Source organism: Salvia miltiorrhiza, chromosome 3, assembly GCF_028751815.1.
Source record: "Salvia miltiorrhiza cultivar Shanhuang (shh) chromosome 3, IMPLAD_Smil_shh, whole genome shotgun sequence".
Taxonomy (NCBI): Eukaryota; Viridiplantae; Streptophyta; class Magnoliopsida; order Lamiales; family Lamiaceae; genus Salvia; species Salvia miltiorrhiza.
The window spans coordinates 26,842,168-26,851,823 of NC_080389.1; positions in this window are offsets into that span (position 1 = coordinate 26,842,168).

The window sequence follows — 9,656 nt, forward strand, 5'->3', positions numbered from 1 at the left end:
AAGGTTCTAATTGTTAATTTCTATTAATCCGATCGACCCAGATCTTAAAATCACTATTTCATTAAAATTTTTAAAAGTGATTTTAAAACATTTCGACCATAATTTTCATGATTTAGGACTCGGTCGATCATAATGTTGTGAAGATTGACTGAATGTATGTTGTTAAGAAAAAAATATTTCAAAATAGAAATGAACTAGCGTCTAATCAGTCGAAATTCGACGAAAATTATTTTATGTCATCATTTATAATTATTTTTATTACTATAACATATGAAATAGTTTATATATAAATTATTTATTTAATTAATTTGATATGATCAAATTAAATTAGTAATACAATATTTGAAATAATATTAATCTTAATCACTTTCGCCAATTAAATATGTTGTGATAATAGAAATACATTTTTATATAAATATTCATTTGATGAAGTTTATAAAAAGTTGATGTGGGATTGAATATTTTAGAAGAAAAAAATATGTAAATTTGAAGTATGATATGATGTACGATTGATGTGTCGCATTTACTGTTAATCGTATATTGATAATATTTACTCTCTCCATCCCTCAAACATTTTCCTTTTTTTCCTATTTTGGTTCGTCCCCAAAACATCTTCCTAACCTATTTTTTAAAACAATTTCACTAATTATTATTCTTACAATTTCACTTTTTGTGAGACTCGTTCTCCACTTTCACTAACTATCACTCTTACAATTTCACTTTTTGTGGGACTCATTCTTCACTTATCAAGTGCATAACTAACTTTTATTAAAACCCGTGTCATCCTCTTCTGGGAATATGTTTGGGGGACGGAGGGAGTATTAAGTTTGTTCAAATTCTTTAAATTTGACGGATAAGAAATAATTTAATTAAACATATGTCATTTGAGTATCATCTCATATGGACCTAATATGACCAGATAATAATATGAAGCTCTAAAGACCACATACGACATTTGAACGTCAAAATTTTGAAAATCATATTATTTGGAGTTTGAAATACCACATCTGAATTTTGAGCATCATCTTGTATGGAGCTTGAAGATTATAACTTACTTGTAAGTATCATTTTGTCTAGAATTTGTGAAACTATAATTAAGTTATGAGAATAATCTCGTCTCAAACTTTAAACAACATCGTTAAATTTGAAATCATATTCAATCATATACTCCCTCCGTTCACGAAAAAGAGTCATATTTCACTTTTTATACAATTATACCTTTTAGAACTTCATGTATTTACTTTATTTGCCATCCAAAGAACCCACCTCAATAATTAAGAACTCTCTCCAGTTAAAAGTTAATCGATTACAATTAACAATAAAAAAAATCATAGAAAGTATTTGTAAACCTGTTTTTCAGAGTTGGGGCGGCGTCTATCTCCTTCTTCTTCTTCGTCTGATAGCGCCGCCTCGCTCCTTCTTCTTCACCCTAAAGCGCCGCCTCCTTCAAAGCAAACCTCCCTCAAATCGCCGCCTCCCGCCTCCCTCTGAGCTCGAAACCCCAAATCGCTGCTTCCCTCTGAGCCCAAAACCCTCAACATCCTATGATGCCGCCTCCATCTGAGCCCGAAACCTAAATCGCCGCCTCCCTCTGAGCCTGAAACCTAAAATCGGCGCCTGTCTTAAATCGGCGCCTCCTTCTTCAAGGTGAGGAGCCACATGCAGGGTGCGGCGCCAACTCTCTTCCCCGGTGAGGAGCGCCACAGCCGACCGCCTCTCTCTACAACGCAGCAATCAGCAGCTGCAAGAGGACCCGCCGCCGCCGTCGTCGCCCTTCATCTCCCACTCTCTCTATTTCTCACTCCAGATCCAGAAATCACTCCTTTTGTTCTCAGGTAAGAACGACAACCCCTCGCCGCTCTGAAATTCCGGCAACCAATGCCGCCCCCAGCCCCGACGCCCTCTCACCGGACGACAACTCCAAACTCAGATTTTTTTTTTCCAAAATGTTAATTTACTGATTTTGTTTTGAATTTGAGTGGAACACTGAATTTTCATTTGAAATGTAGCTATAGTAAATCTTAATGTAAGCAAATTCGTTCTCTTCTATGAAGTTTTTTTTTCTTCAATTCGATGTGAGTTTGCTGTGTATAATGATGATGTTTATTTTTTCTTGTGCTTATTTCTTTGAATTTATTTTGTGTGTGTAGTGCTTAGGTAGAGAATAATAAGGTTAATCGATTTCAGTTGAATAAATGGAATAATTTCAATTAAGTAAAAGATTAATTTCAAAAGTTAAATTGAGATTAAGCATTTAAACATTGTCATTAGCACTACCCCTATAAATTTATTTCTCTCTCCACTTACACCTACTTTAACAACTTTCTTAAAACCCGTGCCGAACCTCAAATGAGACTCTTTTTCATGGACGGAGGGAGTATATATATATATATATATATATATATATATATATATATATATAGTTAATTATTTAAGTAAATACATCTATATATAAATGTATTATATATATATACATATTAATTTGTCAGTATGATGTGATAAACTTAAACTAATATTATATAATAAAATAAAATACAAATATAAATCTTTTTTAGATATGAAAATTGATTAAAAATTTAGAAAAAAAATAAGAATGAATGAAAATTGAAGAAAATTAAAATAGAGTGATTATACGGCGCCACGTACGATATGATTTATTTTGCTATTATATATATATATATATATATATATATATATATATATATATATATATATATATATATATATATATAGATAGATAGATTGGGCATAGGCATGTATTTTATTTATTTATAACATTTAGTTGAAGAATATCTTTTCTAAAAAATGAATTGACATTTGAATTGATTGCTTTTCGTGGATTAATTTATTGGTATACTTTATTTAAGTTTTAGTCACCCTTGGAACAATCTCAGTTAAGTGGGTATAAGAATTCCTATTATGGATGCCATCATTTTATTAAGTTAAATTTTTCAACTGAATGAGAATTGAGAAAAATTAGAATGAAGTGATTATACGATTACAGGTCGGATAAGATTTATTTTGCTATAATATGTGTAGGATTTATAATTAAATAGATATGTTGGATTTATCTAATAGTTTTATACAATTATTTAATAGTACATATTTTATCTAATAGTTTTATACGATTATTTAATAGTATAGAATTTATCTATAAATTTATATGATTATTTAATAGTTTTTAAATGTAAAAATTGATTAGAAATGTATAAATAAATAAGAATGAATGAGAATTGAGGAAAATTAGAATGAAGTGATTATACGATGCCACATAGGATATGATTTATTTTCCTATAATGTAGATATAGAAATTTGTTGATGATAGGTTCGAAATTAGATATATAGAAATTTGTTAATTAAAAATTTAGAAAAAATAAGAATGAATGAGAATTGAGGAAAATTAGAATAGAGTGATTCTATTACGCCACGTAGGATAGAGCTTATTTTACTTTTATATATATATATAGATTGATTATAAATATATAAATAAATAAGAATGAATTAGAATTGAGAAAAATTAGAATGAAGTGATTATACGATGCCACGTAGGATAAGATTTATTTTGCTATAGAGCTTATTTTACTTTTATATATATAGATTATTTACTAGTATAGAATTTATCTATAAATTTATATGATTATTTATTAGTTTTTAAATGTAAAAATTGATTAGAAATGTATAAATAAATAAGAATGAATGAGAATTGAGGAAAATTAGAATGAAGTGATTATACGATGCCACGTAGGATATAATTTATTTTGCTATAATGTAAAAATTGATTAGAAATATATAAATAAATAAGAATGAAATAGAATTGAGAAAAATTAGAATGAAGTGATTATACGATGCCACGTAGGATAAGATTTATTTTGCTATAATATATATAAATTTATAGATAAATAAGAATGAATGGGAATTGAGAAAAATTAGAATGAAGTGATTATACGATGCTACGTAGGATATGATTTATTTTGCTATAGTGTAAAAATTGATTAGAAATATATAAATAAATAAGAATGAACGAGAATTGAAGAAAATTAGAATGGAGTGATAATAATCAAATAAATTATTTAATAGTACAGATTTTATCTAATAGTTTTATATGATTATTTAATAGTATAGAATTTATCTATAAATTTATATGATTATTTAATAGTTTTTAAATGTAAAAATTAATTAGAAATGTATAAATAAATAAGAATGAATGAGAATTGAAGAAAATTAGAATAGAGTGATTCTATTACGCCACGTAGGATAGAGCTTATTTTACTTATATATCTATATATAAATCTATATATATATATATAGATATATAGATATATAGATAGATAGATACATGATGTACTGATAATTTATTAAAATAAGTATTTCTTGTACCTACTTTTGTAAACTGGTTAGTATGGTTAGTTTTATATATTTAAAAGAAAACATGAATGAAAAGTAATTAACAAAACTTGAAAATCATAATCTTTTGATTTTCTATCACATCATTAATTATGCAGCCCATAGAAATTGAAAACAAAATTGCATTTGAATGTGATCAACTCCAACTTGAAAAAAAAAAAAAAAAAAAAAAAACCTAGAGTATCACATACCGCTCAATTAATTTTGCTATACAATTGAATTCCAATCTTAAATGATAATTTTAACGTTTCTCTGATCACTAATTTATCAGTGACAAAATACCGTAATTAACACAGTGTAATTATAGCATATATAACAATTGAGTATCGTATCTACAAGGACTGAAAGACGAAAATACTCTAAGTAATCCTAATAATTCTCTAGCAATATTCAGGCAAAATAAAAAATATAAGGTGAAAAATAAAAATATTGTACTCAAATAAAATAAATAAATAATAATAAGAAGAATTAGATAAATAAAATACTAATTCCAGGGATGTAATTTTGTTAATCAAATTCACACAATTAACCTATTAATCCTAATTATCAGTTTAATCCAATCCTTATTAGAGATCACATAAATAACTATATGCTTTCGCTATTGTCACGACCGCACTTGCTAAGGATAGCAAATTCGGGAAAACCGCGACTAAGGGAGGGAAATTAGGAGCGGGATTAGAAAAGGGGCATGTTTAGCTTCTTGATGACTCGACTTGTATAAGGAAATCAATCGAAATATCTAGATATCAACGAAGGCCACAAGGGGACCGTACATAATATTATCCCAAAATGGGGTACTCAATAGTTTTAGTACATTATTAAATAATACATATTGTTTGACAAATGACATAATATCTTAACATAATCAGTGTTCGCAGCGGAAATAACAATAACTTGAGTATATGTATGAAGACATATACTCCACTCTGAGGTTCTCGTCCTAAATTGACAAAAGCTCCGCTTGCACACTACATCCTCGATCACAGCTCAACCTGTACATTTATAAATACATACAGGGCTAAGTACAAGAGTACTTAGTGGACACTTGCCGAAATTTACATATATGCATAATATTTTATTGTCAAGCCTTTCAACAGTAGTAAGATACGAGGGTTTTACTTTAAAGACTCGTATTTACCAAACATAATATCATTTCTTTCATCAATAACCCGCGCAGGTATTTTATATCATCAATCACCATATCAGTAACTCGTGCCGAGAGGGAGGCCTCCCTCTACGGACACTATGATCGGCCAACCCGCTAGATGACTCACGATCACAAGGTGTACACTAATTCCGAAGGGATTTGCGGTCCCATCCAGAATCCGAATTCGATTAACATCAGATAGGCAATTAATAATAAAACATAAAGCATTTAGGCATTGACAATATCATTTAAATTCATAAGCATAAAGTCTTAACAATTCTAATATATAATTTTAGTTTATACGTAGAAAGCCCACCTGGTAGTAGAGACTCACGACTAAGCCTTAAACTCTTGTGCTTGACCTTTAATACGAGAAAATAAAACAAGATTTTAATTCTCAAAAAATCTCAATAAATGAGGATGCGTGAAATGATTATGCATGACTCATATTCCTTTAATTAAATTATGAGATGCTAATCCTATTTAAGGAATTAAAGCTCGTCTTATGAGGTCGGATTATTAATCTTTAATAATCTACTCATCTTAAAATAATCTAATTCACTTACTAATTAATAATTAGTAAGTCTTAAAATCTTCTCTAATTAAACTTAATAGAATAATATGAAGGCCTAAATAAATAATCAAGACCCAATAGGAATTTAATTTGAGCCCAAATGAATAAATTCAAAGCCCAATGCATAATTAACATTAGGCCCAACATCAATTAAATTCTAAAGCCCAACAAATGAGGCCCAAGATAATAAAATCATGAAGCCCAATAAGTGAGCCCATCATCACCCTTAAAATAATTAGTAAATTTTAATATTAATCTCTAATTAACTTAATTAGGATCAATAGTGAAGATCTAAATAAATAAAAATTGACTAATTGAGGATCGTCTCATGAGGGTGGATAAATAATTAATCCGCTCATCTTAGAGTATTCTAACTCACTTACTAATTAATAGCCTCATTCTAAATTAATCCATAATTATAATTAGCTCAATTTAATTAATAGATTAATCTAAACTACCCTTAAATTGGGCCTGATTTTAAGCCAAAATAATAATAGCAGTCCAAATAAAAATTAACTCTAGCCCACACTAATTAAATACAGCCCATTATCAATTAAAAGGTGAGGCCCAAAATAAATTAAAAGAAAAGCCCATACTGAAAATAATCAAAGCCCATTCTCCCACTAATTCTCGGTTATCTCTTTCTCTCCAAGCAGGACACGTTCTCTCTCTCTTTTTTTTTTCAACTCAAAGACCGAATCTCTCTCTTTTTTTTTCTCAAAACAGTCGGTTCTCACTCTCTATCTTTATTAAAGTAGAATACACTCTCTCTCTCTCAATTATCGGTTCTCCCTTTTTTTTTTTATTAAAGCATAACACTCTCTCTCTCTCTCAATTATCAAGAATCGAACACTGCTCAACATCTCTCTCTCTCGCTTGATCCAGCCGCCTCCTCACGAGTTCCACCGCCAACGGTTCCGGCGAGGCTGAAATCTTCGCCGCTCCGCCCTCTGGACGTTCCAGCCGTCGCCGAGGAATTCGCCGCCGACTGCTGCTGTTCCCGGAGTCGCGGCCTGGAGTTGCAGAGCTCCGAAATCCGGCGAATCAGCCTCTATCGCGCCGAGGTCCGGCGCCTCCTTCTCTCTTCCTCAATCTCGCTCTAATCTCTCCTAAATCAAACGCTCCCTTCGGTTCTCTCTCGATCTGTATCCAGCCGAGGAATCCACCGCCGCTGCAACCGGATTCCGGCGAGCACCGTCGACTGGGAGCCGCTGGAGTGAGCCGCTGGAGTCCGCCGCCGACTGCAACTGGATTCCGGCGAGTTCGTTGCCGTCTGCTGCTGCTTTCTGGTCTGGGTCGCGACCAGCGGCGCTAGGCCTTCGGCCGCGCCATCCCGCTCAGCCGCCTGGAACTGAGTCGCTGCTGTAGGGAGGCCGGTGAACAGCCGGGGTCTCGATCCGCTGCGATTAGCTCGGGCGAGCCTGGCTGTTGTCGCCTCTGAAATTAGTGAGGCCATCGCCGCTCCCTGCTCTCACGCACACGTTTGTGCCGACACGACGAAGGCAAGGGTCGAGCCCTGACCTCTCAGCTCTGGCGAAATCGACGCTCAGGTTCGACGCTGCCCAGGTTTGTTCGATGTGCAGTTATGCCGTCGGCTTTGGCTCCGCGAAGCGTCCCTCTTCTTCTCCTTCGCAGTCAGCCATCGTCAAAGCTTTCTCCCCCACTCAAGAAAGAAACGGTTAAAAAAAAAAAAAACCCCTCCCTCTAAAATGCTAAGTTCGGTCATACTATGCAAATCGTCTTTCTTGAGCAAGGAAACTATCAAATACTAGCATTCTATTTTTACAACATATCATAGCTCATTATGTATCACAGAAACGAATGGTTTGCTATATTTGCTATGTCCATTTATGCATATGTAGGTTCTCTACCATTCTGTATTCCTAATTAAACCGAAGCGTGCAAATGAGATAGTGAATACCTTGAAAGTTTTGTTTGTTGGTTGTTGTTGCTGAGTTATATATGGTGATCTTGTTTCGTCTAAAATTCTTTGCAGCTGCTAAGGATTTTAGGTAAGTGAGGATGCCTTTTATAGGGAGTAAATACTGAAGCTGCTAGTGTGAAAATATGGTGAATAGTGCGGCTAAATTTAGGCGTGGTTGAAGAATTCAATGAGATTAAATTTGCTGCTGACAAATTAGATTTGTCTGTTGAATACTTGAGATTTTGGTTGAAGAATTAATGAGATTAGATTTGCTGCTGACAAATTAGATTTGTTTGTTGAATACTTGAGATTTTGCTTGCTGCAATTTTTTTGACTACGTAAGAGTGAAATAAAAACTAAGCACGGGTGAGAATAGAGTGGCTGAGGGAGCATGGCGTGCTAGATTTAATACACGGAATAATATCTAAATTAATATCGTAGATTTAATTCTTCACAAGCCGGAATAAATTCACGACTCAAGAAATAAAAAAATAGAAAATTAATTCTATTGTGATTAATAATTAACATGACTTTACTAAGTCAGTTATGAATCTGAAATAAATAATTATTGGCTTACTCAATAATTCTCATCGCGGTTTTATTTACGCGAAGCTACTGACTTGGTAATAAAATAATAATCCTGCTTAATTGAATATAATCCAGTGTCATAAGCTGAATTTAAATCATAAATAATTACTGGGTTTGATTTACTGAAAGATGAAATAATAATTATCGTATTCCTGGATTTAAATATAATAAAAGAGCGGGTTGTTACATACTACCCCTCTTAACAAAAATTTCGTCCTGAAATTTGCATACCTATGTGAAAAGTTCTGGGTATTTTTCTTTCATCTGGTCCTCAAGTTCCCACGTTGCTTCTTCCGGTCCATGGTGTCTCCACAGTATTTTGACTGACGCGATCGATTTATTCCTTAACTCTTGCACCTTTCGGTCCAAAATGGCTTCAGGTTTTTCCTCGTACGTCAAGTCTGGGTTAAGAATCATTTCATCTTGGTGAATCACGTGTTTGGGGTCAAACACGTACCGTCTCAGCTGTGACACGTGGAACACATTGTGGACGTTTCCAAAGCTAGGTGGCAGTGCCAACCTATACGCTACGGGACCTATTCTTTCTAGGATCTCATAAGGTCCTACAAAACGGGGTCTCAACTTACCCTTAACACCGAATCTAACGATCCCTTTCGAGGGTGATATTTTAAGGAAAACCTTGTCTCCAATCTGAAATTGTAGTTCAGTTCGTCGGGTATCAGCATAAGACTTCTGTCTGTCCTGAGCCTCTTTAATTCTTGCTCTAATCTGGCGGATGGTCTCAATCATCTCGCTTACTGCATCTGGCCCAAGGATTTTTCTTTCACCCACCTCATCCCAGTAAAGTGGTGATCTACACTTCCTTCCATACAGCGCCTCATAAGGTGCCATATCAATGGTTGCCTGGTAACTATTGTTGTAGGCGAATTCGATTAACGGCAGCATTGATTCCCAACTTCCTCCTCGGTCTAGCACCACTGTCCTCAACATATCTTCAAGGGTCTGAATTGTCCTTTCTGATTGTCCATCTGTTTGAGGGTGAAAGGCGGTGCTAAAGT